At 41.2% G+C, this 14,928-nt stretch overlaps 1 protein-coding gene across 2 annotated transcripts in view; it reads right to left on the bottom strand.

Moving 5' to 3' along the window:
* The window catches only part of sema4ba (sema domain, immunoglobulin domain (Ig), transmembrane domain (TM) and short cytoplasmic domain, (semaphorin) 4Ba), an 83,726-nt gene that overhangs the window by 41,030 nt on the left and 27,768 nt on the right, over positions 1-14,928 (bottom strand). Inside the window, exon 1 of one of the 2 annotated variants that reach the window (XM_046036999.1) lies at positions 3,096-3,264. The exons of the other annotated variant lie outside the window; for it this stretch is intronic. The gene's annotated coding sequence lies outside the window, so the exon portion shown is untranslated. Of the gene's footprint in view, positions 1-3,095; positions 3,265-14,928 lie in introns of those variants that run through there. 2 annotated transcript variants of the gene reach the window in all.

Here is a 14,928-nt window from a genome sequence, read left to right as displayed (position 1 = left end):
ACCGAGCCGAAGATGGAGGGTGTACGGTGGGGAGGAGAATGCTCTTTAGGAATGTACTGTATTTAATCAGTTGAACATTCACAGCATTTTCAGTGTGTACACAGCAGCACATGAACCACAAATGCATGCTGGACACATAACGGAGGGAGGAGGTCTGGTGGTGTGCACCAGCCTCTGTCCCTCCGTCACCCCCTTTTTTTTCCTTTTTAAAAAAAAAAATAATAATAAGGCTTAGACTTTTTCCAAGGGCTGCAATCGAAAAGTCCGTGGTGTCCTTGAACGCACCATGGGCCATTTTCGAAAGGTTGAACCAGGCCTTGAACGCACCACAGCCGGTGTGACTGTGGTTGACACGTCACCAGGTGTTGACGTCAGCCTCAAGCTCACAGCTTCCATGTGAAGCAGCGGCAGGGTAGACAGCCTCGCCTGCTGCAACAGGCGCTACGAGCCGCTCGTGGAGGAAACGAAACCAACCGAAGCAGCGAGCGATCTCTTTCGTCCCGCTATACCGAGAGAGACCTGACTTTGGCTGTCTCTCTCCGGCTATAGCGGACTAGCCTAGCTGCGCTGTGACCGCTAGGCGAAAGAAATGTCAGCAGGGCGGTGTGTCTGTTTATGTAACACGCTTTCACCGCCGGTGAGCTAGCAACGCGCTCGTGCGAGTCCCCGTGTGGGAATGCAGAGTTACAGTACACTGCTGCATTGCCACGGTAAGAACAGCTCTTTTCTCAGCTGTCACGTCGTGGAAACGGACTGACATGGCTGCGCGGACTCGGCGGTCAGGCTAGCAAAGTGGAAGCCCGGGCCTCACCCACCCTCTCACTTGGTTCTGACCAGGAGAGTGGCATGAGCCGCGGGGCGAACCGTTAGCTTAGCGTCGGTGAGCGCAGTGGCGCGTTCAACACGGCTAGCTCAATGACATGGGGTTGGTGGTGGGGAATTAGCACTTTTAATAATGTAATGTGTTTCTAATAAACAGTTTAACATTCACAGGCATCACCACAGTTTACACCCAAGCAGCACATGTTAGAACTGTGGCTTCGTGAACACAAGGCCGCAGGGCGAACCCTTAGCCTCACCCCAGGAGTTAACGTTAGCTCTTTGATGAGAGAAGTTAACTTAGCTCTTTGAGGAATGTAATTAACATGTTTTACTCAAAAAACGGTTTCCACATTCTCAAAAGCCTTACCATAGTTTTACACAAGTAGCACATGTAAAACAATGGCGTCTTGAACACCAGACGGGGGATTGTGGAAGCGTCAGCAGGCCTCTCTCCCTCCATAACGGTCACTTCGCCAGTCGCTCCCTTCCCCAGCCGCAGGTCGGCTGGCGGGGGGGGCCTGGACTCGTCCAGGCAGTCCGGGCCGGACATGGGTCACCTCGCCCCGGCTGCAAAGATAATTTTCTAGAAGTGCCGACACTATCCATGGAGGTGGTGAATTCAGTGAGCAGTTCGCCGTTTGCTGAAGAAAAAAGGATGCTGCGGCAGTAGGGACACTGCTATTTATACGTCACGCACGTTTCAAATGAATCTGCTAAAGGGGGAAAAGTATCTCTGTGCAAATCTTAAATCTGACTTTAAGACGTACATACGCCCATCACAATTTTTGGAAGCCAATTGTGGTCAAATAGCAACTTACACAAGAGTGATGTGGAAACTAGAAACTTCCAGGACACAGGCAATAAGAAAGGACTTTCCGTTTAAGTGGAAGACATTTCGTGTCAGTTAATTACCTTTGTAATGAACAATATTTGCATACCGCTATTCATAGATTATGGGTTTTCCAATAAGGCAGAAGGAGCAGAAGTAACGTAAGAATTAAAAAAAAACCATGTCAGACATAATTTATTATTCCAAGAAAAGCAATTTATACTGTATGTCTAAAAACATCAAAAACATCTGGGAGGGGCCTTTAAATGTAAAATAACTATAAAACCAAAGCTCACTCCAGTGGTGGAAAATAACACACATTCTCTTGTTGCTTCGCAAAACACTTTTTCTTTGCCAAACTCTAATGACACAGGAGAAGGAGCTTAAGAGCTTTTTTCACTTGGCGGTACATACTCAAAAGTAAGCAAGAAGAGTAAATAAAAATCTTAGGTTGACCTCCTCATTGACTTCTGACAGACTTTTCCATTTACGGTTTCTATCCATTAACTACCACCCCCACACATAAAAATTGGCATTAGTCTCGATTGTGCTGCCAGTAGCGTGTGGGTGAGAGATTTGAATTTCACACAATAACACCTGATGCTTGAGTCTTGTAGCTGCCAGCATCACATCACAAACCCTTAACCAGCGTCCCAACACAAAAACTCCTCAACAATTTGACAGTGCTGGCTCGCAGCTATCACAAGCAGACACACCAAGACAATTAAGACTTTGTGTTGATATTTATGTTCTTGTTCTCGGCCATCAGCTTTTCCACACTCCTTTGGGTTCACACAAAGTTTCCAGGCTGGGAGTGGGGAGTGTGCGTACTGGCTGCCACATTCACTAACTCATATCGGTGGAAAGAGGCCCCGCTCCCAGTCACAGGCTCACTCCTTCACTAAGCTTCAGCTTACAGAGTCAGAGTCATCCTCTGTTTTCTTTTCTGCATTAATAGAGACACTCACAAACAAGCCAGTGAGCCTTAAAATATGAACACACCCAGGTAAATAGCTGTGTTTCCAGAGAAAATAAGTCCAACATCTCTTAATGCAAGGGTAGCTCCTACACATACACAGCTGCCCACAAATACAAGCACAAGATACACAAAAACACACGTACATAAGCTTGAACTCAGACCGGGTCCTTAATGACACCCTTGCTCTGCTATCACCTTACGATAAAGACCTACTGGGGAGGGCGGAGGGCTGTTACGTTTCAGCTCACACCCACCTTTCCCTTTAAAGTCAGAAACTGTTAACAATGACCCCCCACACAGGCTTAGTCATAAAAAGTTTATAATTCTCCGACAGTGAAATGACAGGTTATACTGAAATTTCAGTAGCTAACCAGAACTGCAGCTTACTCACATCAATGATTCATGAAGCCACGGCACCACACAGTTAATGAACACAAGGGTAGTCTCTGTTACAGAAGTACTTACGCTCTGTCACACTCAGCTGGGAAAACAAAAACTTCCTTCAGATCTAAAAACAAGATTCCTCTAGGTGACGCAGACAGACTGATTCCTCCCTCCAGGAAGTGTCAGGAGAAAATCCACAGAAAGAACACGAGTTCAAAGCTCTAGCAGATGACAGCTCTGAGTCCACAGGTCCACACTCTCCCTCTCTCTGACACTATGTAGTACTACAGCCTGCCTCTGACCACTCATCACGCTGGAGCTCCTCCCATCATACAGTGTCAGATAGTGGGCGGGCGGGAGGGAAGGATCAGAAGGGAGGTACACTTCAGCAGGATGGAAGAACACAAGACTTGTAACCTTTTAAAAATAGGGTGGGTTAAGGTAGATGTAATCAATAAGCAGTCTGTGCCTTTTTCTCTCCCTTCACACTTATTTCCAACGGTATCTGTGTGTAATTTGCTTGATTTTAAACTGTTCAAATAACAAAGCAAAACTAAAACAAAAACCTCAAATGTGGGATTTTCTGGTCACAAGAATGTCTACTTTTGGGAAATCCACCTGATGGAAAATAACTTTTTGCAACTGAGGTTACACAAGAAAAACATTTGCGCAACGTACTATGCCGTGGCTGAATTTATAGAGTGAGTAGGAATTACATGAGAAAAGTCCTAATCATGCTCACTTTTGCTTTGTTTTTAAAGCTCTCCTGGGAGTTAGTTTCCTTGTTATGGACTGCAGATGTTTGCCTCTCAGCCAGCTGCTTGCCCCCCACATAAAGACTGACTTTAATGATTATAATTACCAGTAACTTGAAGCTACCGGAAAATAAACCAAATCTATCAGTCTTAAATCACAGTCATCAACTAACTGCTTTCTGTGTATTTTGTATCAGTGAAAAGATCTTAAAAGTTAAGGCTACATTAAAATCTTTGTTTTTCACACATTTCAGAGTATATAATACGTAAAAAACTTCAAATCTGCTATCCGAGGCCATCCACACATCCGCGGGCTTGAAGTCAATAAAGGATTTCTTCGCTTCTTTTAAAAACATCTAGAAGTCACCAATGATCATCACACTCATGCTCAGTACTACTAACATAGGTACCTATAAAATTACATTTATGTACAAAAGATTTTAAAGTACCTCTTTTAGTCGATAGATTCCAGCTAGCTTCTGAGCTTGAGAAAAATCAAAACATGAGATGTTGCCAAATGGTCACTGAGATTAATAAGCTGGCTACACTACCTTCTGCATGCTATAAGGTTGCTACAACATTGTTGATTTCAGGCTTTAACCTCAACTACACTGCACTTTTTTTGGTGGATCAAATGATAAATCCATTATGTGCCTATCATAGTGGCAAAAAATGCACTTTTGTGTACAAACATACACTCCTCCTGTACTTTTAGTTTTGAGCATGACTGTTTACTTGTTCACTTCTTCATAAGGGACATTGCTTTAATTTTTTCAAGTTAATCATAGACGCAACAATCTGATTCAAATGTTCAGCTGTAATTTTATCCTATGCCCCCAGTGTCTGAACACTGCCACCATGTTAAATATTTCCTACACATGTAACACTTTAAAGCAGCTTCAAGCATTTCTTCAGACAACGTGAAATTAAAACTATGTAACACTGTTTATATATAGTAAAAAACGTGCTATAACATATTGTGAATTAATGACAATCCAGCAGAGATCTACTGTACTACAGCCTACACGAAAGGCACATGAAGAAAAGACTAAGCTGAGCCACAAAGTAGTTCTAAAAAAACACTGGCAAGGACAACGTTTTCAGGCCATGACACTGAAAGTACAACAGTAGCGATGCAACTAAGTCTCAGAAGGTGCTGTTTCATGAATTGTAATGGGGACACTCAGGTCCACTGCATCACGTACTGCACTTTATGTGTTATAAACAGAGCTTAGAATTATTTGTTACTAGCATTTTAATATTAATGAAACACATCTCAAGTTTGTTAAATGTTAACATGCATTCTAATGACATTATAGCAAAGAAAGAAGAGGTGTGCATGTAGATTTTTGATGATATGCCAATGAATGTAGACCAAAGTGTTGAAAAAGGTCTGTGAAAGTGTTACCACATAACTTCACATCTTCTCCAAAAATATTTCCAGGGTAATAAAAAGAAGTGTGTAAGATAGCGGCGTGTTGAGACGGGGACGCCTATTTCTAAAATAGCAGATGCTAATTATACACTAGGCAACTGCTAAGGAGGGAGACGTGATGCCAAGTTTGAGGTGCTGGGATTCTGAATGACAGCTCGGTGTATCTGTGCAGAATCAAAATTCCTTGTGGCCAGCTGAGACGTACTTAGGCTACTGCACTCACTGGATGTCTTATTTACAGCCCATGTCCGACATGTCCGAGGTTACACACCTCTTGTTGAGATGGACCACCTGCCGCTGCCACGCAGGCAACCTTTTGTAAACAATCCACAGAACATAAAAAGGACCCCTCCGGCGGACGTCTAAACACGTGGCTTGGACCAGCCAAACTTTTTGAAAGCTTGTGACCCCGTTAATGTGGCTTTTCTCAAAATATTGCTTTTCATTGCATCTATTCCCCCTGACTTCTACACAAAGTGCACTCCACCAGTTACAATTAGAAAGTACACTATTCTTCAGCGACTGGAAACGGTTAACAACGGTTATGTTGGGTATTTTTGAAATTAGTTAGGGTTATAAATAAATATTAACAGATGGAAGGCATTTGAGTATACTGTTTGAAATAAATGAGGGTGACGAGTACAGAATTTGTTGCTTCGTGTTGGAAAATGAAGTCAAACTTTTGACCCATTGAGGGGTAAATATGAAAGGTTGTCCTGCTAGAAAAGTGTTTCTCAATCTTTTGCTCGGTGGACTAAAGGAATATAAATAATAAAGGAACGGACATATTCGGACTTAACAAGCGCTTCAAAAGGTAACACGAGTCTGCACTTTTGTTTTTGTCTCTTGTACCATGACGGTTACACCAGTAAATCTTTATGAATTAGACTTTGGGGCCTGTGTAAACTTAACGATAAAATTTTGGAGAATCTAACCGATCCAACGATGTGTAGCATGTCCATGTTGACATATTGATCATAAGTTTAAACATTAATATCTGTTAATATTTGCATGATATTTGATGAGCTTAGAAGCAGCTAAAGCGGGCGACCTTGCGGGGTTTAAGAGGTTTTATACATCCAAAGAACTTCTAGAAAATCCAGAGCAGGCGTCTAATCGAGACCTGCGTTTATTTGTCAAAATGTGTTCCCACACCGGGCCAGTAAACTGAGAAGGCGGCTATTTGGGACTCAGCTCTTAATTGTACGGTATTAATTGTGTAGCCTTACTATGTATGGAATTGTAGTGAAAATAAATTATTCTCCTTTTTGCTGGGGACCCGCTGGGGGGTCTCCGGACAAGAATCACTGTGCTACATTATGTTCACTATTATGTGTTGTATTTAAGGTAATTTGTATTAATCTTTTATATTTCTATTATGATGTATCTTATCATATAAAAGTAAAAATAGGATATTTTTGTATACATAATATGTATGGTGATCTATAAGTCACATGATGATCAGTGGACAGTATTTAAAGAAACTGGAAACAACCTTACACCTCCCTGAAGAAGGTAAGATAGCTGAAAATGAGGTGAATAAAGCATAATAACAAATACATTTAAACATCTGGCACATTATAAGCTTTTGTGATTTCAGTTGACCACATGAAAATACAAGTTCAGATCATTCTCTTCTGCATGTTTCACACACAGCAGGCAGAAGTGCTGACAGGTCATTCTATATAAATGAATAACAGTCGAGGAATTACAGCGCCGCGATAAGCCCTCGTGTTCCACATATTAGCTTAATGGAAACACACCAGATAACCGCACTAGGCTACTTAGAGTCGCTGAGGCTGACAGAAGCACTGAAGGCATCTGAGCAACCCCAGCACACAACTCTCAGCTTCTTGTTATCCCTCCTGTGTTCAGGGGTTACACTGACTGTCATCGAGATGAATCTCGGTTTTCCTGCAGTAACCTGTTCATTAAAACAGCGTCATTTTTGGAGTGGGGGGCTCTTTCCATCCACAGATACGAGATATGATTAAAACGCAACAAATAAAACCAACTTTCACTTCCTCTTCCTCCTTCGTTGCCTTTATCTTAACATCTATATGTTACTAGAGGAATGTACAAGGAACTAGGCACTAGGAGTGCTTTCCTATGTGCCAGATTTTTTCTTTTTTCCCCCCAAACAACTCTGAGACCATGGTTTCAGCACTAAAATCACTGTGAAGAAGAAGTGAAATATATTTCACTTTTTAGCAAAAACACAGCTGTGCATCTTACAGGTTTGTCAGTGGTTGCATTTAACAGCAGGGCTGTGACACTTGACACTTTCTTAAAGCATCTGATCAGTGCTACCAGCTAAAAGAAAAATTAACTAACAAAACAAACTAACTCTCTAAAGCAAACCAGCTACCAAAGTCACAACTAGGGATCTGACTTCATCAGTCCCGATTCTGATACCAATACCTGGGCTTTGGGTATTGGCCGATGCCGAGTACCAATCTGAAACCAAAATGAATAAGCTATATTCCTCAAAGTGAGGAAGAGGTTGAATATCACTGTGAAGAAGAAGTGAAATATAGAAGTGAAATATTCATATATATATGAATTGACTCAAACAACTTCCTAACTTTGTAAAACTAAATACTACGTTGGCTCTCCTAGCAAAATGTTCGGGTCTACCGATGCACCGCTGACGCATCACAAAGTACGAGCGTAACCGACTTGAATAGGTTGGCCCCCTTGTCACAGATCCCCGATCCAGCTATTTGAGTCAGTATCAGGCCACTATCCGATATCAGCATCGGATTGGTGCATCCCTAGTCACAACTACTCAGTCAAGGCCTCACCCTGTTGTCACAATACTTACATTTGTCTTTTGTACATGTTGAGCCACAGTCTTAATGTAAAACCAGGTCAATGTAAAATAGACGCTGATGTGTCATTTTCAGTTCATGGTTTGGATGTTTTACCCCTAAACATACAGTTTTTCCCTTAAGTAGCTTAAAGCATGTTAAAATCATTGTACTCCACACGATTTGATGGCATCAGCTTGATCCAACTCTCCATTAAACCTAAATGATCTTTACCCTGAGAGAAATACTCAAACAAAAGCTTTTATGGTGAGCCACTTCTTTCTCCTTTGATAACTAATTTATATTTTGTCCTTGACCGCTCACTTTCTCCGTCTGCAACACATACTGTCGTTTTCAAACCCAAGTCTCTGTGTTTTCTATGAAATGGTCTTATTCTATATTCTATATTTCTTTTACAAATTTCCCAAAACTTGCCTAAAATATTTGGTAATTTTGTGAGCTTTCCCATCTCTACCAATTGAACAATTGGTGGTTTGTAATGACTGACCCACAGGCAGACCACTGCTTTTTATTAAAGTTTAAAACAACGTATCAGAAATATCTAACATTTAGGTGGATTTTACAGTTAGAGTGACCTGAATAATCTTCTGCATCTCATGTGATAGTAAACTAAATGTCTGTTAAGGTCTTGGAGTGTTGGTTGACCAAATTAAGGAATTTAATGGCTTCACCTTGGGCTTAAGAAATTGGGAATGTTTCACCGCTGTCCGACATTTTAAAAACCAAATGATTACTACATTAAAATCAAGGAAATAATCCGGAGATTAATCAATAATGAAAAAAATTATTAGTGGTAGCCCTACTTTAAATATTAATTAAATCATGGTTTGTCTTATAATTTTTTTGAACAAAAACCTAATTACTATGAATAGGAAAGATTCAAATCGTATCATATTTAGTTAAAAAAAGTGAATAAGTTGTACCAGCTCAGGTGGCACACTGTGACCCACAGTTGAGGTGAGTGACTCATTTTGGCACTCTCAGTGTGACTGCTTCAGCATGTTGAAGATGTGTAATACACACAGCACATGATCAATCACGCTCTTCTCAGACGGTCTGGTCTACGTGGGATGTTGAGGTTTTTCATCCTGTGCTTTGTCTGATTGGGGAAAAAATGAGGCTGTGATGGCTCGGCATGACACAGGCAAAGGCATTACTCCACCACTTCTGACATCGTAGCTCTCCAGCAGAGAGGGTTTGCGGGATGAGTGCCCTCTGGCAGGGAGGTGATGCCAATAAATAATCCCTGGGGTGTGTGTGAGAGAGCTTCTCAGCCATCAATGTGAGTCACCCCTGGTCCTTTCATTAGACCGTCTCATTTTCTCTATGTCACCATCCTATCTATTACTCACTACTTACTACTCAACCACTGCTGGAGTTCCCAATATTACCAGTCACATGTCCACCACATCATTATATTATACGTGTGACTTATCACATCCTGCTCTCATGCATGTGACTGTCCCCCCCCCCAATCCTTTTCTAATCTGTGTTCATCTTCATGAAAAGAGAAATATGTTTGTAGTTGCTTTGACTGCCAGACTATTTATTGGATTAACAAGTTGTCTAACCACAGCCAATGGCACAACTCCAAAGCAAGTGGGCCTGCTTGAAATTCAACAGACAGAGCAAGAGGAACAGCTTGGATGCTCGTGAGGTGGCCCCTCCATGTTCGTGGCAGCAACTCAATTTTCCTGTATCTTCTATCTAATACGAATACGTGTGCACTCCAAATTAAGGGATGGCTAGGTTGACCGTGTTCTCATAAACAAATGGGTGGCGCACAGATAAGATGCTTGCCTTTGGTGTGGGAGACCTGGGTTCGATTCCCACTATGAGACATCCACCACTGTGTCCCTGAGCAAGACACTTAAATGTAAGTGACTCAAAGCTGGGCAATTGTGTTGCTGTTGACATTACTGTATTGGCACAAAACACAACGTTAGAAATCATTGATGTTATTATGAGAAGTTAAAAAATATTTTAATTATTTTTGAAACCATGGCAGAACATATTAGACTGTGGCAGGCTGCCGTAGTCTTAGTAATTAATGGGAAACACTGCTGTGGTAGATTCCCCTTTGATAGCTCTGTTGTATCAAGTCAATGTAGCCAATATTGTAAATGAGCAGGAAAGCTGTATGCTGAATAAAAGTAAATAAATATAAAAGTAATTCTTCAAAATGTCAACTTTTCATGAGCTAAGACAATGCATTTTTCAAATATTTCAATCAAAATTCAAAATGTTTTTTTATAAGCATAAGAAGTAGAAGAATCCAACCAACACTTCGAAAATACACTGATATTAAAGCTGCAAGAATCAGTCGAATAAATGCTTAGTTGATCGAATGAAAATAAATCGGCCACTATTCTGATAATCGCTTCATCGTGAAAGACATTCCCCCTGGTTCGGATCCTTCTCCAGAATGTACTCTGATCCCAAAGGGATAATTATATTGTGATTTGTGTTGGTTCATCAAGAGGACTACTATAGTGTTACACTAAAGTACTGTGAAATGACCCGATGAGATGAATGGACAGTATTAGACAAAAGGAAGAGTAAACTGGTTTAGACTTAAACACAGGGAACATCATGAGGATGACTTACTAATAAGATGATCTAAACGTGGGGCAGATGAGACATGAAATATTATGTTAGTATCCAATATAGTACAAGAGTTAAGTTTAAACAACTCCTGAAATCACCTGGAGTACATTTACAACCAACTCACTGTGGTCCTGTGCTAGAACTACACATCCCGTTAGCAGACAATGACGAAGAAACAAAAGTGTTTGTCTAAGGGTCAACGTAACGCGCTGTAAACGACTGACGAATTTCTGAAGGAGTCAAAAATCTGCATGCAGATAACACCCTCCGCATCATTCATCTTGGCTACATGACTGTCACTGTACACGCCCAGTTTTTGTAAAGCAGACGAATCAAAGTCAGACATATGTTCCAAGGAAGTAAGATAAATAATTATCTGATGCAAATATGTCTTAGAAAATCATAAAAAGTACAACAGAGCTTTGATCTTTAAAAAGAAATCTCATATAAGTGACCGAAAAAAACTCACTGCAATGTCTAATAAAATAAACACAGGAGATGAGAAACCACTTCACAGGAAAAGATAATTGTGGCTTTCAGCGACACATGCTGATTTACCTCTGAGCCAGCATCCATCTCATCTTTACCATGGAAACCAAAACCATACTACAGTACATGCACACACACATTGAGGGAGCAATTGCCACGGCATCCAGCGCAGTGGCGACAAGAACCTTTCAGCGACCAGACCAATTTACTCAGTAGCTAACAGGACAGTCAACCTTCTGTCTATCACTCCCTATTTCACTCTCTCTCCTCCACTCTGCTCCCCTTGTCCTCTCTTTTTACAAGGAATTTATTTTGTCATGAACCAGAAGAATTACCTTTTATCAGCAGAGGATGAGGTCTTGCAGTGCTCAGCAGTAGGAGCGGCTCTCGGTCGAGTGATGACAGAGGAAGAGAAGCTCTGCAGGGATCCCGAGAGATGCCCAGAGATGCAGCTGAACCGGCACCGCACGCACGCAACCACCACCACCACTATCACAACCAGTGAGAGCAGCAGCGGCACTAGCAAATCGGAAGGGGAGGGGAAATGATATTTTTTTCAAAAAGCAGGAGAGGGGGTTGCTCTATCAGCAGCAGGAACATTACATCATAGGCTGCCTCTGTGGAAGGGTGGGAGAGGAGTGGACGAAGGAAGGGAGGTGCTCCTTGTAGCAGCACTCTCTCTGTCACTGCTGAGCTCTTTACAGTACATGCACAAGTCCAAATTTAATATTTATGATCTGGTAACTGTTAAATGCCCTCAGTGGTTAGAGTCAGACCTATGAAATAATTAGATCAGTTGTTCTTAATTGTGTACCATCACGGGGGTTTGTTGTCAGAATGGATATAACATGATGAACACTATGAAGTGGCTAATCCCTCAGGCAAACGCAATGTTTGTGTGTGTGTGTGTGTGTGTGTGTGTGTGTGTGTGTGTGTGTGTGTGTGTGTGTGTGTGTGTGTGTGTGTGTGTGTGAGAAAGCTTGTGTCCAGTACATGAGAGCCCACACAATGTCTATTTTGTGCAGTAATTCGATTGCGTGACCAGCGCTTGCTCACCAGTGCTCAAAAAGCATACTGATATTCAACCTCAGACAAAGGTCATCTGAAATCCCTTGCGGCGGTTGTGAGTGGATAGGTACAATTGTTGGGACTTAACATCTGCTCACAATGATTATATTTAAGCTTGGCTGTCACAACAAGTTTGTCTAAAACTGCTCTGTGGATATGCAGATGCTTGGAGCACACCTGGGAGGCAGAGTCTGACCATAATGAGACGGATGTAATGGTCGCCTTTTCCCAGCGGTCAGCTGTTCACCACCTACACGCTGGTGCACCACAGACTACCGCCAACAATACTCACAGCAATGGTTATTCAGAACCACATAATCTCAGTGCTTCCTAACAAATACAAACCCTGAACCAGGATGAACACACGCATGAAAAATATACTCAAACAGCAGAAAAATAACAATGTTTTTTCCGCCAGCTACAACCAGTTGTTGATGCCCCGTCTGGTTTAGGTTTTCCCCACTGCTGTTACATTCCACTTAAATCACACATCTGTGTGTGTCAAAAAATGTTTGCAAGAAATTTTGCTTGGCTATGTCTTGTTGCTTCGTTTTATATTACATATTATACATACATATTGTACGATATATCGACTTGACCCCGATCATGTTTTCAGACATTGTAATTGTAAAATGAAAACAAAATTACAGCAACATTATGTGGTAATTTTATCTAAAAATAACAGCGTCATAATCATTTTGATGATACACTGACTTCTAATAGGGAGAATGGCGTCTCTGTCATTGCCACTCTGGGCACGAATCACCTGGTATTACACTGTGTAGCATTGCGAGTCTCGGGCAGGAAACCTATCGCAAAAACAGCGTAATGCTTTACGGCACCACAGCAAGACGAAAAAAGAAACTAGCTCAGTATTCTCAACATGGATATAATAACAGAGGCTGTGAAGAGACCAAAGATGATCATGTTGGAGGAAGCGAGGAAGAGAAAACGAAAGACTGACTGGGCAAGAGACCAGATGCAGGACACATCCCAAGCTGGCCTTCTTTCTGTTGGACTAGACAGTAATAAGTTCTTAGCTGGCTTGCTGTCTTGTGTTGTCGCACTTGCTTGATGTTTGGCTGTGTTAGCATAGCTGTGAACTTGCTAGATTTTGATCATAAGTAACGTAATCATAACAAATGCATATGTACAGCTGTCCTTATTTACAACAGCGATGAATTACACTTCAGATTGCACATGCAATTTGTTTATGTTCATAATGGATGGAGAGTTCAAATCCGTGCCTAAATGTATTGAAAACCACTTGACTTGTTGATGTTATTACTATTACTACTAATAACGATAATAATTTCATCTGTAATGACTAATGTATTCAGCAGCACAGCAGTCGATAGTAAGCAGGCTGTAATGCGTTGTGTAAATGGACTGCAGCTGTGTTCCCTCATACAGGGTGACATCTGTCACAACCCAAACTATTTACACTAGCTATTAGATAAATAGATTTCACAAAGATGTAGATCTGTTGTTTATAGCGAGCAAGCAATGTTGTCAAGCAAGTAACAGAATAAAAATTGACAAAAATAAAACTGTTTTGTCTGTATTGTTTTTGTTTTGTATTGTATTTTGGCTCTGCCCAAGTAATGGCTCCAGTTTAAGAGAAACCTGAGGTACAGTAAGCAGACTCTGATGGAGACCAGCTCAGACATGCATTTGGTCATGATTTTAGCGATGAAGTCACTCTAATAAAGGCTTGTAAATAATTCATATCTGTAAACACAGTGTGTTTTCCTCCTTAGCTGGTGTGACTAGCAATAAGCTGCAACTTTCTAAAAAGTATCTTGAAGGATCTATTATTGTTTAAAAAGTAGACTAAGTACCACTAAGAGCAGGTAAACACCCTGCTATATTGCATATATTTTGGGAACTTAAGTGCAGCAGGCAGGGCTCTAGTGACGGTCCAGGCCAGACTCCAAAGCTGACAGATAATTCACATACACTGAGGAATTACTGCAACTGTGGTAGCTAGATAGTTAAATCAGCATCTTTAAATTATCCTCCTTTATTCAATTATCACTGAAGTGCTTTATAAAAGTAACAACAAAACAAACTGAAGGCTTAGTTTGACTTTGAAGGACAGTTGTCACAGCATGTTTTGGCAGTCAAGTCCAAATGAAGGTTCACACTGCAGTGAGGATGACACAGCTTGCCCTGAATTGCAGCAATGACAGACCACAGAGTCCTTTAATTTAAGGCCCAATGGCCAGCTAAAGAATGAAGCCTGGCCTTTATAATCTCCACAGTTAGCTCACATCCGGCATCTGTAATCTGTACTCCATATCCCAATAGAAAAGAAAACTATGAAAACAATGTTGTGGGTGACATCAAGCAATGTGCATGAGCATTGTAAAGACAGAAAAACAAATAATTAGACCTAAATAAAAAAGTGAGTGTTGTTTTACTTCATCCCAGATCAGAAATGACCAACAACCCACAACTTGCAGATGTGACCTTCAAAAAAAAAAACACTAACAATACACCCAGAAAGAGGGAGAAAATAAAGGAGCACTATGTGCAGCAAAGACGTTAATAAGTGTGAGAGAAAAATCAATCCAACTGCTCTTTTGTCCGTCTCTCTCATTTTAAAATGGAGTGTACGACATTCCTCACATGCCAAGTTTTGTAGGTTGGCTGCAATGCAGACTGTACTCGGACAAGGCTGTGTGATTTTCAGTGTATGTGACACTATTTAATGGATGACTCCTGAG

Source organism: Micropterus dolomieu, linkage group LG22 (genome assembly GCF_021292245.1).
Source record: "Micropterus dolomieu isolate WLL.071019.BEF.003 ecotype Adirondacks linkage group LG22, ASM2129224v1, whole genome shotgun sequence".
In the NCBI taxonomy this organism is placed as follows: Eukaryota; Metazoa; Chordata; class Actinopteri; order Centrarchiformes; family Centrarchidae; genus Micropterus; species Micropterus dolomieu.
Note: the sequence above shows the minus strand (reverse complement) of the source record. Positions and strands in the feature narration are given on the sequence as shown.